Source organism: Mus caroli, chromosome 13, assembly GCF_900094665.2.
Source record: "Mus caroli chromosome 13, CAROLI_EIJ_v1.1, whole genome shotgun sequence".
Lineage (NCBI taxonomy): Eukaryota > Metazoa > Chordata > Mammalia > Rodentia > Muridae > Mus > Mus caroli.
The window spans coordinates 111,702,102-111,722,510 of record NC_034582.1 but is presented as its reverse complement, the minus strand read 5'-3'; the positions used below and the strand labels follow the sequence as shown (position 1 = coordinate 111,722,510).

General features: G+C 38.0%; 1 long non-coding RNA gene and 1 pseudogene across 1 annotated transcript in view; one reads left to right on the top strand and one right to left on the bottom strand.

Annotated features, from left to right (window-relative positions):
* The window catches only part of LOC110307756, a 60,227-nt pseudogene extending 59,280 nt beyond the window's left edge, over positions 1 to 947 (top strand).
* Positions 948 to 3,551: 2,604 nt separating this feature from the next.
* Positions 3,552 to 20,409, bottom strand: part of LOC110308540 — a 36,537-nt gene continuing 19,679 nt past the window's right edge. The window contains exons 3-6 of the long non-coding RNA XR_002379566.1: positions 10,615 to 10,665; positions 9,870 to 9,957; positions 4,765 to 5,018; positions 3,552 to 3,660 (exon numbers count right to left, since the gene is read on the bottom strand). This is a non-coding gene — a long non-coding RNA (uncharacterized LOC110308540). The remainder of the gene's footprint in view (positions 3,661 to 4,764; positions 5,019 to 9,869; positions 9,958 to 10,614; positions 10,666 to 20,409) is intronic.

Genomic DNA, 20,409 nt, shown 5'->3' with positions numbered 1-20,409 from the left:
TAAATCTCCTAGATGCTGACAGCCCAAGACTCCCTTCGCATTTTCCGTGGCAGGCTACTTAGCTACCAAAGGCTACTATGCCCCTTCAACCTACTTCCCTACCCAGTCACAGTCACTGCTGCATAGCCAGAGCCTCAGCTGCATCCTGGACCAAGACAAGCTCCAGTGCCTGCCCAGGTGTCTTCTTCCCGTGGTTTTCCTCTCTTCTCCTTCCCAGGCCTCATTCCCCCAGGGTCTCCTGCCCCTTCCCGCTACTGCTAAGGTTGCCTTCTTGCCCCTAGTTCTTAGGGCAAATTGATCAAATCTTGATTCATCACAAGGCTAAATGAATGGAAACATTCCTAGGATAGGAGACCTGTGATAGGAATCAATTGCACTCTGGGACTGTGCAGCATCCCCGTCAGGCAGCGGAAGAGAGCAAACATTGTATCTGTCTGTGGGTCTGCTCTGCGGTATCCACTGTCTGCTTTGTGTCCACCTAGCAGTCCCAGAGGACCTGGAATTCCCTGCCTCCACCACCCACTCCACTGTGGCTGCAGCTGCAGTTCATGTGGTCTTCAAGACACGGAAGTACATGCTCCACTCGGGACCACCGCTGATCATGTGCTACATACCTGGCCACCCATCCTTCCTAAGCTTTCTATCCTAGAGGTTGATTACCAAACCGTCCTTTGAGGGGTGGGGCTTTCCGAATGTGAGGTTGTGATACAGAGGCCAGTTTTGAAATAAAGACTAAGGATGATTCTTGAAGAGTGGGCCTCATCTGTGAGGGATTGCTTGGAGGGTAGCTTGGAGAAGCACTCACAGACGCTGATGGCTTTGACCTACATTTCCCTGTAGATCTATATGTCAGAGTGAAAGCTGTGCAGCTGGGAGCCACATTCCCTGTTGATTATGTGTTCTTCCAGAAGCCACGAGGCCCTGGGCCCTCTGCCATCATGATTTAGAAGTCAGCTCAGGATGAGGAGACCACGAGTCACCTCAACTGGAATTCAAGATGGTCGCCTGCCCTGGCCTTTTTGAAATCTCCGGAAGTAACCCCTCCTCTGGTACACAAAGCAGCAGACAGACAGGGGTGGCAGAACATCTGAGGAGCATTGAGTCCCATCCCTTCTAATTCCTCTCCCCTCCTTCACCTTTGGCCTTGCAGAGGAATATGTATGTGAGCTGTTTTCACTGTGTCTCACCATTTCCCAGCAGCCCCTATGCCCACAATCCACTCCTTCCTATCTTCCTCCAAGACCCTCTGCACTAGCTGTCTATAACATTGGCTGTCCCATAATCTATACTATTTGGATTAAAGAGAAAAAGAACCTTGAGTCAACACACACACACACACACACACACACACACACACACAATTACTGAAATAAAATAATATTTGCTCAAGTGAGCTTTGGGATATCTAGTCTGAATAATTGTCCACACACAACAAGAAATGAAGCATTCTGTGCCTCAGCCTCTTCAGTTATCAAGTGCATGCATGTACGGATTTAGCATTTGATGATATTGAAGATCTTCTTAGTCTCCAGAATTCTGTTGTTTTTATAGATTTTTTTTCACTTCAAAAAAATTCCCTAAGCTTTATTATGACGACCAACATCCAAGTCACTACGACAATGAGCATGAGAATCGTGGGTAGCACAGTTACCGAAATATTCACTGAAGAGGTGCAACATGGTTAGCGATGCCAGCATTCATCTCACCAAAATGAGGAAGGATTAGGTTTCAGTAGTTATTCTCCAAGCAGAAGCTGATGTCAGGTCTTCTTCTGAGTTGAGAACAGAGGCATAAGATGAACCGAGGACAGCAATTTCAGGAACCATGTTCCCAACATATTCCAGATCTAGTAAATCGAATCAAAGAAGTAGGTGCCATTCCACTGTCTGAATCCTAAAGATCCAGCCCCAGACAAGGACCAGGGTCACACCCTCAGGTATTCAAACCCAAGCAGGAAACTGTCACCAGGTGGCGCCAAACTGCAGCTAAGGTCATGGTGAATTTTAATCATACAATGTGTACCTTAGGTCCCCAAGTAATTTTTAAATTTTTTATTTTTATTTTTTTGAGTCATCTATTACATGATGAGCAAATTCTGTAAGTTCTGACAACTCATTGGTCCATATGGGTAAAGTTGTGAACTTTCAAGTGTTGACCAAACTAAAGCCTTCTTCCTTTGTTTTTTTGGTTTTTGGTCTTGTTTTCTTCCTTCTGAGCACTTGTGTTCATTCACTTGGAAAGACCAACTATTTGTTAAGTTTCCATCTCCCTATGCCTTTGCCAATCCTCTTCTTTTGTCTGGGATGCATTTCCGGCCACAGCTTTTGTGTTCTAGATCTAATTAAAAGCTTTTGCTCTGAAAAGGTCAAACCTGTAGTCATCTCTCCCCGAAGTGTCACCTTCTGTGAACCTCTTTGGATCACTTCCAGTCTTTCAAAGGGCAGAGTCAAGAGTCCGAGTTCTCTAGGCTTCCAAAGCACTTTGTTCATGTTTGTTGTAGTTATCACATTAAGACGTCTTCATTGTGTTTGTCAGTTTGCTACTTAGTAGGAAGGCCACTCAATCACAGGAGCAAGCCAGACTTCCTAGCTTTGCATCATCATTGACTGCAGTCACACGGCTCTCACGCTGTGCCTCTAAACACACACCACAGTAGTTTAATAGAATGTGTATGTTTCACTTCTAAGACAGATTAAATTTGAATAAGTGAAAGATGGTAAGCATTAAAAAGAAGAGATAGTGATCATCTTTCTATAAAGGAAATGAGCATTTGAAAGTGTGGGTAAACACTGTGTTGTTTTGTGTGACTGCAGCTGTAAGAAAATATTCGTAAGCATTAATTATAACATGTTCTTACCATAATGCTCCTGAATGATATGGGTGTTTGTATGTGTTAAGATTTGTTTTCTTGTAAATTGATTATTTTATTTACATTTCAAATGTTACCTGCTTCCCAGTTTCCCCCTTCACAAGTTCCCTATGTCCCCCTTCCCCCTTCTTCTATGAGAATTCTTCCCAACCACTCCACCCACCCCAACGCTGGGTCATTGAGCTTCCACAGGACCAAGGGCCTTCCCTCTCACTGATGCCAGATAAGGCCATCCTAGGCTACATATGCAGCTGGGGCCATGGGTCCCACCATGTGTACTCTTTGGTTGGTGGTTTAGTCCCTGGGAACTCTGACCAGTTAGTTGATATTGTTGTTCTTCCTATGGGGTTGCAAACCCCTTCAGCTTCTTCAGTTCTTCCAGAAACTCTTCCACTGGGATCCCCATGCTCAGTCCAATGGTTGGTTGCAGGCACCATATCATGGTCTTTGTATAAGAGGGAATAGCATGCAAATATTCCTCCTAGTTTCTCTCTTACCTACTTGATTATCATTAAATAACAACTGGTATACAGTTTTACAATGACAACTAAAGTACTACAGCTTAGGTTCAAGTCAAGAGGTAGTTTATTTAATGAACCAAAAAGGAATATAACCCTACCTCTGATTTTCATAGAGAGGGGTACATAATATAGAAAATTTAGATGGACTCCAGCTTCTTCATGAAAAAATAGTAAGCAGAGGACCACTTCTTCCACTGCTGCTGACTTTCCTTGACCCACAGTGTAATGGGTCATCTTGATTTACTTACTTTATGAGATGGGTCAAGAAATCTGAAAAATAGTGGGAGAATAAAACCTCAAGTGGCACATACAACTGTAACCGTAAGCTGAAGAATCCTCCCATCCAAAGGCAAGCTTACTTTATAATTCCATGCCAACGCTGTGGTTCTTAGATCTTCTTTATGCTTGTGTGAAGTGCTTTAGAGATGCTCTAAATCCTTCCTGCTTTTGATCTGGTCTGAGATGCTATTTTGGCAGATAGAAGACTTAGAGTATCCCACGGGGCCTGTTTGCTTTCTTATCTAATCTTTAGTGCATCTAGCAGCAAAACAGGCCACTTGGTGATATCACTCTGCCAGATGAAGGTTGTTTGAGGATACACAACTCTTGTCGCTTTTAGCGTGCATTTGGGTAAATAACTGAAGGCATCTCCAGCTCCTGATTGCATCGTGTGTTTATAAATCAGCAGCTCCATTTTGCATCTCTCTTGTAAGGACAGGCTTCTATTCAGAACCCAGCAACTGTTTGCTAAATAGAATTGGCCTTCTGCTTAGGCAGCCCAAGTTAAGAAATCTCACAAAAAAGCAAACTTGGTGTTGTTGTATTTTTAATTTGCTACTATCTCCCCACTTGTGAAATACTTGGCACGGCTCACTTGGCCCGAACTTTTCACCTGTTTCTTCTTTTTCATCTCCTTAGTCACTTGTAAAAGTAACTCCAAAGAAAAGGATCCGTTGCCATGTCCTGTCCCCCTTTGATCACACACGAATTGTTTGGGTAAAGCTTCATACCCTACAAGCCTGTCTGCTAAATAAGCTTTAAAGTACCCACGAGGCTCTGCAATTTGTAAAAGGGCTGATACCAATTTGGGAACTGGTGAGTTCCCTGGGTTACTTCAAACACAAGTTCCTTTTTTGGCAGGCTGGGCCACCTGCTAACAAACCAGAAACACACAGTAGGTTGCAAGCAATGCTCAGAAAGAAAATAAATAGATTGATGCCAGAAGCTTTAGAGACCATTACAAAATCTCAAGAAGGAAGGAATGGAGAGGGTAGATGCTGGCGACTGCAGGAGAATCTGGCTCGAACCATAAACTGAAGCATTTTCAATTGGCAAGAAACTCAGACATAGCGAAAGAACAATGACTTGATTTACCACTGGGCAATGGATGAATGCTACTCTGTGACGCGGCCGATCAGTTTGATGATTATCTCCTCCATGTGCGGGACGTGCTCGCTGACTCCTCCTGCTGAGAGGGCATGGAGTGCTCCAGGAACACTGTTGTGGTATCTGCTGAGTCTTCTTGTCACTATGTGGGGGTGAAATCCAGAAACAGATGTTCGGCAGGTTTTGCTTCAGGCTTAGGTTTCCACCAATCAGTGATAAAGAAGAGTGAAAAATCCAATAACCTATATATACAATGAAGGACAGTCAATGTAAAGGGCTGCTTATTCTTTTGAAAATTGCTAGATAAAATGTGGGTAACAATGCCCATACATTTGCTGCATAATAGAGAAAACAGAACAGAGATTACTATCAAGTAATCCTTTATCAAGCAATGAATCCCTGCTACATCCAGACAACTCTTGTCAAATTAGAACAATTTTAAGTAACCGAGACTGCATTTCTTTCTTTTAACCTCTGGATGGTGGGTTTAAGTCTCTATCAGGCCTTTGCTCTAAGTTTTTTTTTTTTTCAAGTATTTGCTGAAAATGTTTGGCAGCACATGCTTCAGGGACACCTAGTACAGTGAAAGTCTCTTGTCCCTGGTACTTGCTGCTACCCTAGGGTACCCGGTGGAATGATCAAGCAAAGGTCTGCTCTTCATAGGCAGGTGGGACCGCATCTTTTTGCCTAAGTTTCCCCTTCTCATTAAAACTTGTTGTTATGTGTTTTGTTTCTTTGGGTATAGGGGTGGTGGTGATCCATGTGTACGTGGGACATGAGTTCTTGTAGGAGGGGGCTGAGGTTGAGGTCAGATGTCTTCCTCAGTCACTTTCCTTCTCATCTTTTGAGACAAGACCATTCACTGAATCTGAAGCTCACTGACTGACTTGGCACTGCACCCCAATCTCCTCAACACTGGGGTCATACAGACAATGCTGTTGCACCTCCATTTGGATGTGATTGGTGAAGAGGACTCAGGTCCTAATGTTTGCATGTCAAGTATGCTACCAAGTGAACTGTATCCTTAGTCTCTTTATTTATTTAAGACCATTCTGAACATTAGTTCTTTTTATATAATATTAATTCATATTTTCATAAGCAATTCATAAGTTTATATCTTACTGCATTTAATGTATTATAGAAGACTGCACACTTAAGCACTATTCTATAGAAGATTATATCTTAAGAGGTGTTATTCCCTCTGATTCTGGTGTAACTTACATTTTGCTGCTGGTCAGGAAAGAAGAAAGTCATAACTTAATACAGGAAAAAGGTGTGGAGAAAGGAATTTTAGAATATAAACATGAAGCAGGGTAAGCCATAAAGGAGAACTTTTTTTTCCCTCACTGAAAGAATAACTTAATTTCATGATGCAGGGAAGTCTGGTGTCCCAGGAAACAAGAATTTTGAGACTCAGTTCCTCTTCCGTAGAATGTATCTTCAAATGTATTTATAGTCAAATTTCATGTTCCCTCATAGCTATTTCTACATATTTAAAATGTATTTGGTTCCTTTAACTCTTGGAAATGTTTTCTTGTTTTTTTTTTTTTTTTTCATCCTGAATAGACTACTTGGTCAGACTTAACAAGTATATTTTGATAATAATATTCTATTGTATCAAAATAAATGAAATTTTCTGTGGGTGTCAAAGAATTTAAGACAATAACTTCAGAAGGTTTCTGGTTAAAAGACTAATATTTTCACTCAACTTGTTGAAGTCTTTACCCATATACACCTGCTTGGACATATTGTGGGAAGACCATAGACAAACAATTAAAGTTGAGATGCTTCAGGCAAACCATGCTAGTTCTTACTGTAAAAAAATAAGGGACATTTCTGAGTCATTGCAGTCTTGGAATGCAATACCAAACAAATGAGAACCAGACCACAAGTCGTGGGGCCAAGTACATCATTACCGAGGGAGTAATGCGAACAACTTGCATAAACTGTGGACGAAACTGAGTTTTTAGCAGACAACCATAACCTTTTGATTGCATCAAGAACAGTTAAAAGCTCTTTAATCTGCATGTTGTTCTTCAGGAAAGAAAAATTCATCAATCCAATTCATAATCTCAGAGACCTGTGATGCTTCAAGCTGGAGCTAACCCTGGTTTTTCTGACTCTATTCCTCCTTAGCTACAATAGCAGTCAAGTAGAATTAGCTGGTTACCATGTATGTTTCTTCTATCTGTCAAAAGAGGGAAAGCATGTTAGAGGTAACTGAGCCTTTTCCCTTCCTTTCCAGTGCCCTGAAATGGCTCCTTTTAATGCTTTAGCTAAGAGAACAGCATATGTTACTTTTGAGCATTTGTGTGGTATACCACGCTTATCATCTTTTAGGAAATAGATTTTCATATATGTCAAGATCATTTCTTAATTCTGATGGATCACAAGTGCCACAATCCAATTTCCTTGGGGTATTCTAACTCCTTCAAATAAGCAAAAGGCCAAACATCCTTTCTCGAATACTGTACTCCTTGCTGGCCTTAATTTGTAGCAATCCCTCTACTTCTGCGTTCCAAGTGCTTAAATAACAGGTATCAACCATTAAGCCTGACTTTGTCCAGCTTTCCCTGCCCCCTTCAGGGCACTCTGTGCTGTAAAAGCAAAATACATAAAAAGCACCTTCTGTGACAAAGAGTAAAACTGATAATTTCTGCCTGGTTGCATACACTTTAGTATTCTTTAGCAACCATTTGCTAAGAATTCCATTATATATTTTGTAATTTTTTTAATATCCAAAATTGTTTATTGGGTATGAATTTTACAAACATTGTGTGCATTGGCAGTAATGGAGGAACTGAGGATATAGTGAGGTCTCCAGGTTGCACAATGAATGTGATGGAACTTGGGGTCCTTTCCAAGGCTACTGCTCTTGTAGCCTGCAGATATCAGCCCAGTCATCTCTCTCTGCTTGGTGGCTGGTTTGGTGATCCACTGGGTGTTAGGAATCCTTCTGAGAGCTTTATGGAATGGATCAACGAGGATAGCCTTAAATAAATTTATATGTGGGATCTTCACCAACCCAGAATTCAAAACTCCCAATATCCTCCAATGGCATCCATTCAGCCACATACTGAAGGCTTTGGGTAAACTTTAGCTGTTTATCACCATGATGGACAGGCTTGCCATACGTTGAACCCTTAGGAACTGGGCATTTGCAGCCACTGTGACGTACACATAACCTGTATGTGACATAACCTTTCATGGCCTTGTATCCCAGCTTTCATACTCTATCAGGCTGTGTGAGGCAGGGCACCCTGTGCAGGGCAGAGAGCTGGTCGTATTGTCAGCAGCAGACCCTTGGGTTAGAGTACATCACAAAGAAGCCCTTCCTCCACAGCTCCTAGATGTATTTATACGCACTAAACTGGCTCGCCTGGTTGCTGCCACCAGAAGAAAGGAAGAAGCCTTTCTCCATATTAGGTAATTTTTATCTTGGGGAAAAATAAAGTCATACATCATTCACTACCTAAATAAAATGTTTATGTTCAAAGTTCTACATATATACAGAACACCTGTTTATGTATCAGACATCACTAAACATTTTCTCCTAGATTGGGCAGGATTATTATTTTGAATATCACAATGTAATTTGGCACTATGCTATTTGAAAAAAAAATCCTTTAAAAAACGAAAGTTAAGAATTCTCTCGAGTAGCCTCTGATATACTTTAAACTATTCTATCTGACTCTTTCTTCTTGGTCAGTACATTTTTTTTTCTACTGTGGTTATAGGAACTAGGTCCTCTACTCCATACCCACCAAATCAAAAGCTTGACTTTAATATGAATGATGTTAATAAGGCAATCTCTGTACATGTTTAAATATGATCGAATCTATTTGCTCAGTGCCTAAAATGATTAAAGTCAGTTATTCTTATCTGATAACTCCTCTTACCCTGTCACAATTATCCAATTTTTTAAAAAAGTGTTCCTTTCTAATGTTAAGTGCCTTCTCTTCTCAACTCTTGAAAAGAAAACAAACAGAACAACATAATCTCGCTGTGCATAAATGGCTTATTTTAAATATCTTGCCTTTTCTGCTCTCTGTCTTACTGTCCTACAATTGTCCAGTGCTGCCCACCAGCTCCTACGACCTCCGTGATTATATATTTATCTGAAATTGTTTAAAACAGATAGATCAGCAGAATCATTCAGTGGGCAACGATGCTTGTTGCCAAGCCTGATGACCCTAGATACTTTCCCAACTAAGGGAGGCGAAAACCAACTCTTGGGAAAGCCGTCCTCTGATCTCTGCAATTAAGCTGTAGAACACGTAAATAAATGTGCACACACAGGCTCATCCCCCCACACCAATAGATAAATGCAATTTATAATTAGCAGTATTATCATCTGTCATTTTGCTAGTAATCCCTTTCTTTAATCATTGTTATGAAATACACGACTTGACAATGTAAGGGAAGCAGTGCTTCAGGCTCATGGCTTAAGAGATTTTATTCTAGCATGGTATGTGCTGGATAGCAGGTCAAATAATATTGGTTAGGATTTAGAGAGAGAATTCATGCATAAGCCGTTTCCTTAGGTCTTTAATCATATTGGAGCCCTTAGCTTATGGGATAGTATTACCCATAGTCAGAGCCGGACTTACTAGCTGCTTGATCTTCCCAGGAACAGTCTCACAGACACATCCAGTGGTGGTGGTATGTTTTACCGATAATTTGCGGATTTAATTCAATCTTTGGTCTGCGTTCATCATCACAGCTGCAGCATCAGTCTTGAACACCCTGGCCTTCACTGCTATTTCTCTGACTTCACCTCTGCCTCTTAAATTTTAATGATCATTTTAGGGGCTACAATCCACTTGGTTCTCCTTTTCTTCTTTTCATTCTTCTGATCACATATAACTTTTGTCTTTACTTGGCCTGTCTTCTATTGTCTATCAGTACCCTCTCTTCCTCACCTAGCCTTTCACTTTGGAATGTCTTGCCCTGTTATTCTCATGTTACAAAAGTTTATTATGGGCTAAGTCAAACCCCTCATCACTGTGTGCCTCAGTATACCATAATTTGGCTGTAAGAAAAGAACAAGAAAATAGAGTCATTCTGCTGACAAAATTTCATACAACACTAACCTTCAGTGAAATTCTGGATTGCCTGATAATTCCATTTTGTATTTTTTTCCCCAGAGCCAATTTTCTTCTGTTTATTCTTTACTCAAATCTGTAAAGAATAATGACAACACATTTTATTCACTGTTCATGTGTTCCCCCCAGACCTGACTCCTTATGGATGACTTCACTTCTTATTTCACAGATTAAGTCTGGAAGAAATGAGAAAAAGGTCTCTTCTATATACAAGTATATACATTTACTAAAGCAATTGGGACCTGCTTTCCAGTTAGAACTGAGAGTAGTATGACTTCCAGAAAATCTTCTAAAATGTTAACACTGGAGAGCCTCTGCTCTGCACCGGTTCTTATTGAAAATTAGCAACTGTGTTTCAAAGCTCCTGTCTAGCCTCCGGTTTGTTGAAAGTCTACTTTAACTACAGAGATCAAGGCTAGACTGGTGTACTGAGAAAGCCTGTCTTGAAGAAACAAAACAATTGGTGGCTAAAGGTTTCTTTGATATACCTCTGCCTCAGCAAGGGGCTCCAGTTGGATCCTGTTGAAGCTCAGCTGCCATGAAGGTAGGGCAGAGAAATCTGGTATGGGAGGGGGAGAACTTCACCTGGAAAGTGGCCTCCATCTCTCTAGCCCTGCAAAGAACATTGGGAACTGGGAGTTGATGTCCCCACACTCAGCCTGGTTTTAAGGGACTTCTGTCTCTATGGTGGGTCAGGACTGCTTCTAAAGGACGATGAAAATCTAGAGCTCACCCTTATCCCAAAGAAGCATCATCAGCAAATAAATATGGTGTAGCCTCCACTCTGAAAAAGAAAAGGTAACTATAGTTACTTTCAAATTTTTCTACTTTATTACATCCATTCCAATGATAATTATGCTTTTATTTCTCTACTAAACTTTTGGTGGGTTTTGGTCAAGTCATTAGCAATTTTTGTAATTATATACTATTATTAATGCTTACATTCCACTTTTGCTTAATCTATCAGCTGTGCTTGGGAAACTCTTCTTGATTTTTCTTGGAGCAATTTGTTAAAGAGATTCACGGTATCACTTTCCTCTGCTTTCTATTCTTACTTGGTTTTTCTCCCTCAGTGCACTCTAGTAGTTCCTTGTTTTCCTCGATTTTTAAATACTGGCTTCTTTTCAGAGCTCAGTCCCTGGCCCTATATTTTTTTCTGTTTTCTCCCCCTTGATATGGCTCATTTTTTGATTTCCATCTTCAGCCTTGACTTCTCTTATATGCAGCTGCACACTCCACATCTCCAGCCTGATGCTGAACTCTGAATTTATATATATATATATATATATATATATATATATATATATATATATATATATTACATCTTTCCTCAATTACATTTCCAATGCGATCCCAAAAGTCCACCAGCCCCTCCCCCCCACTTCCCTACCCACCCATTCCCATTTTTTTGGCCCTGGCGTTCCCCTGTACTGGGGCATATAAAGTTTGCATGTCCAATGGGCCTCTCTTTCCAGTGATGGCCGACTAGGCCATCTTTTGATACATATGCAGCTAGAGTCAAGAGCTCCGGGGTACTGGTTAGTTCATAATGTTGTTCCACCCATAGGGTTGCAGATCCCTTCAGCTCATTGGGTACTTTCTCCAGCTACTCCATTGGGGGCCCTGTGATCCATTCACTAGCTGACTGTGAGCATCCACTTCTGTGTTTGCCAGGCCCCGGCATAGTCTCACAAGAGACAGCTATATCTGGGTCCTTTCAGCAAAATCTTGCTAGTGAATGCAATGGTGTCAGCGTTTGGATGCTGATCATGGGATGGATCTCTGGATATGGCAGTGTCTAGATGGTCCACCCAGAACACCCATGGAAGGAGTTACAGAGACAAAGTTTGGAGCTGAACTCTGAATTTAAAACTTACCATACTCACTCTCTCACTCAGCCTACTCTAACATACAGATGTCCATGTTCCATTTGATGACAATTCCATTTCCTGAGCTGCCCAAACCATTTGAAGTCACTATTGGCAGCCAATAGAGCAAGCCCTGTCAGCACTACTGTCAAAATGAACTTTAATTCTGACCCCTTTCTATTGTTATGCTCTTCCAGTTATCCATGTGGCATGCCACCTATTTCTGTCCCTCTTAACACACCTTCCAATCTCTCAACAGTAGCCAAAATAACCCTCTGTAGTCATAGCTCAATCAATATCTCTACTCTTCAATAACTTCCAAGGTGTCTACCACACTCCAGAATAAAACCAAACTTATTTCAATAAACCCACATTATCTATGTCTGATTTTTTTCCCCTCCAAAACATTTATCCTGCTTTTTTTTGGTTATTCTTTCTAACTTAGCCACAGAAGAGCCTACCTCTGGGCATGAGCATATTCTACTTTTTCTCCAGAAGTATTTTCTCCCCAGTTCTTTGGAAGTTTTGATATCTCTATCTGCTCTCCATTGCATTTAGCACAGAGATGCCTGTATCTCTTATTTCTGATTTGTCTTCATTGACAGAATTCAACCCTGACAAGAAGAATTTAAGAAAATTTTGTTCGCTGTTGTATCTGTGTTTGTTTAGTGACTTTACTTGAACTAAACATGTTTGTTCAGTTTTAGACTGTTTGATTGAATGGGTATATAAGTTTTCTAATACTTCAGAATAATTCCATTTCAATATTCTCTTAAATGATGGGATGTTCAAAGATCTCTTCCTTGATGGGCTCCTGACTATAATTATTTAATGGAAGTTCACTGGTGGACTGCCTTTTTATTTCTTTGAGACTCAGTATAGATGAAGCATAGGGCTCAGTTTTAATTTAAACTCCCACTTGAATTTCATATTATTGTGTCATGAAAAAAATCCTCTTGTCATTAGCATCGTTATGGATTTTTACTAGAATCTCACAAATTGCCTTGCACCCAAATGGGTCCTTAAATAAATACTTGAGTAGTGACTGACTACAGTAATTGAGTCCACTTGAAATTAATTATTTTTATCTTGATCATTTATCCTCCAGTTTGACAGCAAGGCAAGGCTGTTGCAATTTGTTTTGGGTTGTTGTAAACAAGTGTAGTGGCCCCTGGAGATCCCAAATATATGTTAATTGGTGATAAAGTGGATAGTACTCTTTCTGGCATCTGTTATAAATTTTCAAAGAAATCTCTCTCGTATATTATCATAGAATTTAATAAATCTAGAAGCATTTCCAATACATATGTTTATAGTTTTGTGTTTTGAACTGTTCCAAGAAGGAATTCTCCTCACTGGTATCCCAGCCTCCTGCCTATCTCTCCTCCAAACTGTCTTATGCATATGCAGAATTACAGTCCCTCATCACAGCCCCAAACAAACCATTTTCCTTTTGAATACTGAGGTTGATTTCCTACTGAATTCTAAATAAAGTCCAACATTATCAGTATACATATACACATATACACATATGAAATGAAAGACCCAATATATACCCTATAGCCTCTTTTCAATACTTGCATAAAGTGTTTTGTGAAATATTTGGATAGCATAGAATCAATAGTTTTCCAGTGAAGACAAAATAACTAGAATTTATGTGAATCTAAAATTGCCTAATTAACATGTAATTGGCTTGATGAATTTAGGATTTTACTTAGACTTTAAGCTTTTAAGTGTGACTACATGAAATGTAGATTGTTTTGACTATGAAACTATATTTTGAAAAGAACCAGCTATAGGTCATAGGAAACTTATATGTTTCCTTTGCAGCATAGCTTGGAACATGCTAACTACACCTTTCCTCTCAGATTGCTGTCAACCAGCTGACAGTCCTTATTACGTAACTGGGGTGGCTCCAGTCCTTGACACTTTCTATAACATTTTAGTATTCCTAGCAATTACATATTATGTTTAAAATGTCTCAGTGACAATATCTACTTAACTCATTACTCATCTTTAATATTTGGGCTATGTAATCAGGGAAGATATTCTTGTTCTCTCAATAACCAAGATGCTATCTCAGACCTTAGATTTACCACATGATTTTAATGTGATCATTTTAGACATCATCAGTTTCCTCCTCTACCTTCAGCTAAATGAGAACAGAGAATGTGACTTATTCATTGTCACATACTTAATGCCAAGTATGCTACATATAAAACAGTAGGAATTTTATAATTATTTATTGTTCAAAACTGAAGATAGAGGATGACAAGCATTTGGAAAAGTAGACTACATAAATAATTTGCAAATTGCATTTTACTAAGCTAATATAACATGCATCTGTGGAAACAAGAAAATTAGAATACATAAAATCGTTACTTATATGGATGACCTTTATCCTACATATGATAGACATCTCAATAATCTATTATATTTCATTTTTTTCTATTTTAATTTTTTGAGAATTGCTTATAGGAGTACTACATTTCTATCATTTACACCTCTCCCTCTCCCAACTCTCTGTGTCCCACCAGACTTCCTCTCAAATTCATGACATCTTTTTAAATTTCTCTCTCTCTCTCTCTCTCTCTCTCTCTCTCTCTCTCTCTCTCTCTCTCTCTCACACACACACACACACACACACACACACATTCTAATGAATCCATTTGTTGTTGCTCATATATGTGTGCTTCTGGATGACGGTTTGGGATAGGCTAAAATGTCTGGGTTTCTTCCCTGGAGAAGATCAATTCTCTATCTCTCAGCAGCCCATTGATTACTTAGAGCTCTTTATCTTGAGTAAGACCTTATGCAATTTTCCTCTTTGGTATTGACATGTCAATGGGGTATTTTTATTCTGTAAGTATAGTTTAAGTGACAGTATTTTTGCAGTATAATGGGCTCAGCTTTCCTGTCGCACATGGACAGAGATCTTGGATAATAACAGATATGTGGGCCCTCTGGCTCTTACAGTCTTTCTGCCCTGTCTTTGAGAATGTCACGTGAACCTTGGGTGTAGGGGTTGTGCTAAAGATGTGTAGATGAATCAATTGGGGTTACACACCCCACATTGATATATATACTAAATGTAGTAAAATACAGTTAGAAATTATAACTGGTTCAGTAAAAGTAAGCCTAGGATCTATGACCTCACCAGGCACATGCAGATTTACAGTCCAAAGCATGAGTCCCTCTCTCAATTGTGGCAGTTTTAAGTCAAAATAAATAACTAGGTTACTCTAGAAATATATGTTTCACAGTTGCACTCTGTGTGTATATTGCCATGGTGGGCCTTGTTGTGGCTCCTAGGATTTACAGCTACTCAGGACTAAGGATTGCTTTTCTGTAGAGCTCCCAGGGACTAAACCATCAACCAAAGAGTACACATGGAGTGAATGAGCCATGGCTCTAGCCGCATAAGTAGCAGAGGATGGCCTTGTCAGGTATCCATGGGAGGAGAGACTCTTGGTCCTGTGGAAGCTCAATGACCCAGTGTAGAGGAATGCCAGGGTGGGGAGGCGGGAGTGGGTGGGTGGGGAAACACCCTTATAGAAGCAGGGGGATGGGGATGGGATAGGGGGTTTTTGGAGTAGAAACCAGAAAAGGGGATAACATTTGAAATGTAAGTAAATAAAATATCCAATAAATAAAAGTAATACTAAGAAAGTATCAAGGCCTGAAAACATCTTGGAATGTTTTAATCCTCCTAGTAAGGGAAGAAACTTGTGCATTTTAATTATCTTTGGTGGTAGTAAGGTCCAAGATGATTTGGCAGATGATAGTAGAAAAAGAGGCCAGTTTGTACCAAGGGAAACCTCTCCTTTTGATTCCCAGAACTGTGATGAGGTAGAAAAGCCGAGGGAGAGAGAATCCAAAGCTCATTTCTTTTCTACCTATCACTAGGTGGTAGGAAAGATTGTCAATGTGCCTAAACTGAGAGATTCCATTCTGGAAATTATGCTGTGTTAATGTTTCTGAATAATCTTATATTTTATGATGGGGGACATTCAAAGGCAGATTAAGTAATCTCTCATCAAGGAACTCATATTATAATTGAGTAGGTAAGATCAAACTTCACATAACTATGAAGTAACCTGACAGTAGATACCTGAATTTTGAATGGCACACACACAAAAAAAAATGGTTAAAAATGCAGGAGAATTCTTTCCATATGGGCTCTTCTGGGAGGTCCGTGTGGAATAAAGAACACATGAACCACACTATGAGTCAAATTCATTATAGAAATTTGAAGACTGAAGAGGGAATTCAGAGTCACTGAAGGGCTAGTGGTGCATAGATAACAATGAGGGAATCCCTAGAAGAGCCTTAATCTAGTTCAGGTGAAGTATATGATTTAGGTTGGGTCATAGTAATAGATTAGAAGATTCTTTTTTCAACAGTGACTACAGTTTCAAGTCTCAAACTAAGTTTGCTCTTTAAAAGAAGGAATAGAAATAAAATGAAATTAAAAAATAAAAAGAGAAAGCAGATACCATTGAAGGCACAAGAGAATATCTTAACCATGGTACCTGAGTCTCTCTTAGGGCATGTGTGCCTTGTCTGACCTCTGAAACAGATTGCAGGATAAATAAACAATAAAACTGATCTCTTTTTCAGTAAATATATAGGGCTCAGTGTAGGTAGGGGGAAGTGAAGTAGAAATTGGAATGATTTTTTTTTTAAATAGTAGATACATTGACTTCTAAAAATTAATTTAAAACTTGTGTTTAGAATCATAAGAATGTTTATTAACCTTTCAAAGGCTTATCAATAGAGGAAGTTCTAGTGAATACATTATATGCTGTGAAAAAGGTGAATTGTGGAAAGAAATGAATAATATGTGAAATTGGCATGTTAGAAAAAAAAAGGCAAAATATATCATCAACCATGCTGCAACTGAAATACTAAATCCTCTAAGATATAGGTTAGATTTTTTGAAAAACAGTATATTTTATTAGTCATATATAAAATATCAACATAGAATTGTTGGAATTAAAACTATTTTTATCTAAAGAGGTATGATTTTTTTGTGTTAGGACCTTGAGTAACATGGTTTCTGAATGGCTATCCTAAGTGCAGAGAAGTTCAGTGATGTGTGTAGACTTTGGGTGTTGCAAACCTGATTATGAAATGTCTTTTATTTGTGAGTTACTTGTAATCAGGTGGTTTTTGTTTAAAACATAAAAGTGAAGTGAAAAAAAATCATCTTATTAACTATGAGACTATACTTCTCTCAATATTTTTTATTCATGCTAGAGTTCCTATGGCTATCTAACTTAAATATTACCGCTTCAAGATGAAATCCTGAACGTACATTATCTGTGCAATTGTGTTAAGTGACAATATACCTTAGGATCTCTTTTTATTTTCCTTACACATAGATAATACACATAAGAATGATCATTTCCGCATTATGTGGATTTAGTGACGTCACAGAAGCGCAACCTCTGATCAGAACTGAAAACCTTATTGAGAACCTCAAAGAATTTCTGTTCATTTTATATGATTTATATCACTGGCTTTTAATCTTATTAAAATTAAAATGGGGGAATTACAGGGAATTCTTATTATTTTCTTCAAAGTAACAATGATAAATTTACTGTATGTCCTTACAATTACCTATTTAAAAACAATTTTTCAGTAACAAGCAAAGTTATTACAAAGAATTGTCTTGTTTTCAGCTTTGCAGAACTTTTCTGTGGTGATAAATAAAGGATGCTGGATTTTCCTGTCAATTCCTTGTCATAATTTATTTCAGTTAGTGTCTGACAAATCCCACTGGCACTCACTAAATATTGGCTGTGAAAAGTGGCATGTTAGTATTCTGAAAAAAGTAACCTTGTTCTCACAGAACTTCTGAAAGCAAATGGATTGCCACAGGACTTTCTAGACCGAATGTCAGGAGTGCTAAAATTTAAAAATTATAGAAACACTAATATGAAGGAAAAGAAAACGTAATGTGAGAATTCTTACATAGAACAGAAACAAAAGAAATTTGTGCAAACAGCAACCAATTCATCAAGAGCATATAATTATAGGTTTTCACAGACATATCATCAGAAACCTAAACTATATCAAGCAAATTTGACAGAATTACAAAGAATTTCTTAGAAATTCGTAACCATTAGAGGAGATGAGGATCTTGCTTAATAAGTGGTTAAATAATTAATATGTACATTGTTTAATAATATAATTAGTAAGGCTGTGTTTTGGGATACACAGAGAAAAATTCAGGGTAAAATAACAAGGCACAAGGTTTTTAGAAATGGGAAAATAACTGAAAACCATTTTGCTTATGTATTTCAAGCTGATATGATGTCAACAATATGTTACTATAGTTTATTAACTTGAATAGAAAATAATTATTAATTATATAGTAAGAGAATCTCAGCAAACTTATTATATAGACAGCCTCAAAATTATGATGGCTAAACTTATGATGTTCAGACTTCATAAGTATATTCAGTAAACAGAAATCACAATTTTGAATGTTGAAAGTGTTCTGCCTAACAATGAACAATGTGTTTCACAGGTACGGAATGGCAGGTTATGGCCAATTGATGGTATTTCCAGTTGGACAACCAATCATGAAAGTAAATACTGATAAATTGAAGTTCTTGATGTTGTGAGCAGTTTGTATTATAAAATAGGTTTCGTGTCAGAGGACTTCAGTGGCTGTTAAGAGTTCTGAATTTGTTGAAGGCAGATTAGGCTAAACTATGATATTTATTCTGTAGTTGAGGTGTACACAAAACACCTTTGACTCATGACATTTGTACTTATGATGGCTTTATCATAGAACACCACATTGTAAGTTAAGGAGCGCCTTCATATAATTTATGGATTATGTTTTCTCATCACGATGCTTTAACATAAAATACAAACTGCTATCCAAAAAGGTAAATTTATCCATGCATTTAGAATTTTCTAAGTAGATTTCTTGGTAATTAAAATAAAAAAACTATATTTGCATAATTTTGTCAAACTATTGCCTTAAATAGTGATGTAGATGACTTAATCCATCAACTCTAGAAACTGGATGAGGTTGAGGATGAGGTCGCTAGTAGAAAGGAGTAGGAAGGAGAAATACTAGATAAAAATCAGAAGGTAGGTTGAGTGCTTGCTGAACTCAGAGTTCTGTTGCCAGCATCCTTATTGGATAGCCCCAAGCCACTTGTACTCCAGAGGTCAGACACTCTCTTCTGGTCTCCATGAGTCCCCATATGTACATTTACACACACACACACACACACACACACACACACACACTACTCAAACATGAATAAATAATAAAATAAATCCTTTTATAAAAAGAACGGTATAGTTAAATGGTAGATTGCTTGCACAGCATTTATGAGTTCCTGGATTAATGAATTTGGCAGTAAGCACTAAAAACAGATGTGAACAAAAACAATATTTTTTCTCCTTAAATAATAAGATAAAACTCTGGCAAGAATGCAAAGATAACATAAAAAAGAAGAGACAGTTTTTGTTAGGAATGGACAGGCCACATGGGAAAGGTTGAATAGAAACTTTTTATAAGGTGAGTAGTTTATACAATTTTATGCATAAGAAATTGCTTTAAAAAACTAAATTATTGAAAGATATAAATTAATGAATGGAGAAACTGTGATCAAAACAAAATCTAGATTAACTGAAGAATAAAAGGAGAATCAGTAGGTGAATTTTCTCCATGAATATGCTGCCAAGTTCAAACATTGTTATGAGTTAAGTTGCAGCAAAATTAAAGTTATTATATTATCCTCTCATATGAATATTATTTTAAGATTAGCAAGGAAAATACAGCTATAGAAATCAATTTAATCTTAGTACCTAAGTAGGACAAACAAAACTATCATCTAATTTCATTTAACCAATTCCTAAATAAAATGTTAAATTCAACCACTTGTTGGCATACTCACGCAGTTTCATACAAACACAAGTATGCCTTTAGTATTATGATAACGATAGTATAACTCATGTCCTATGAATACATAAATAAGTTGTTATAAAGGGAATATCAATATAATTTACCATATTTAAAAAAAAACGGAGAAAATGATGGTCATAGAGGTAAGACTGTAAAAATACTCCAACTCTGTAAAAGCTATTAACAGGAAAGAATTTTTAACAGAACACTTTTCATGTTACAAAAGGTATAAATGGTTAGAATGTTTAAAAAAAAAAAAAAGAGGTTATGGCCTGTGGTGAATGAAACCTGAGAAGCATTTCCATTGAACTCAAAAACAATGAAAGAGGATAGATTTCTTAGTGGCATGTTCAGTATAAGGGGAAAGGGTAAGTTGTTTGAAAAGATAGGAAAAGAGAGACTATATTATTTTGATAAGATTATCTGCAAAGATATAGATATTACAAGAATACTCAGAAAAATGATGACATGAAAAAAGAGATAAAAATAAAGTCAACTTTTCTATTTGTAAGTTTGTACTCATTCAATGACCACTTCTTTTCATTTGCTTCCTAGGTGCCTCAGATATATGAATACCTCACAAACGTGGGATAAATATGACAGTTGCTGCACCCTCAACATGTTTCTCAGAAGTCATACTTGTTTATTTTTAAATGTCAACTGCCACATTTTACTTATTTTTATATTATCTTGATGAATATCCTCTCCTGTACTTGTTCCATCCCTT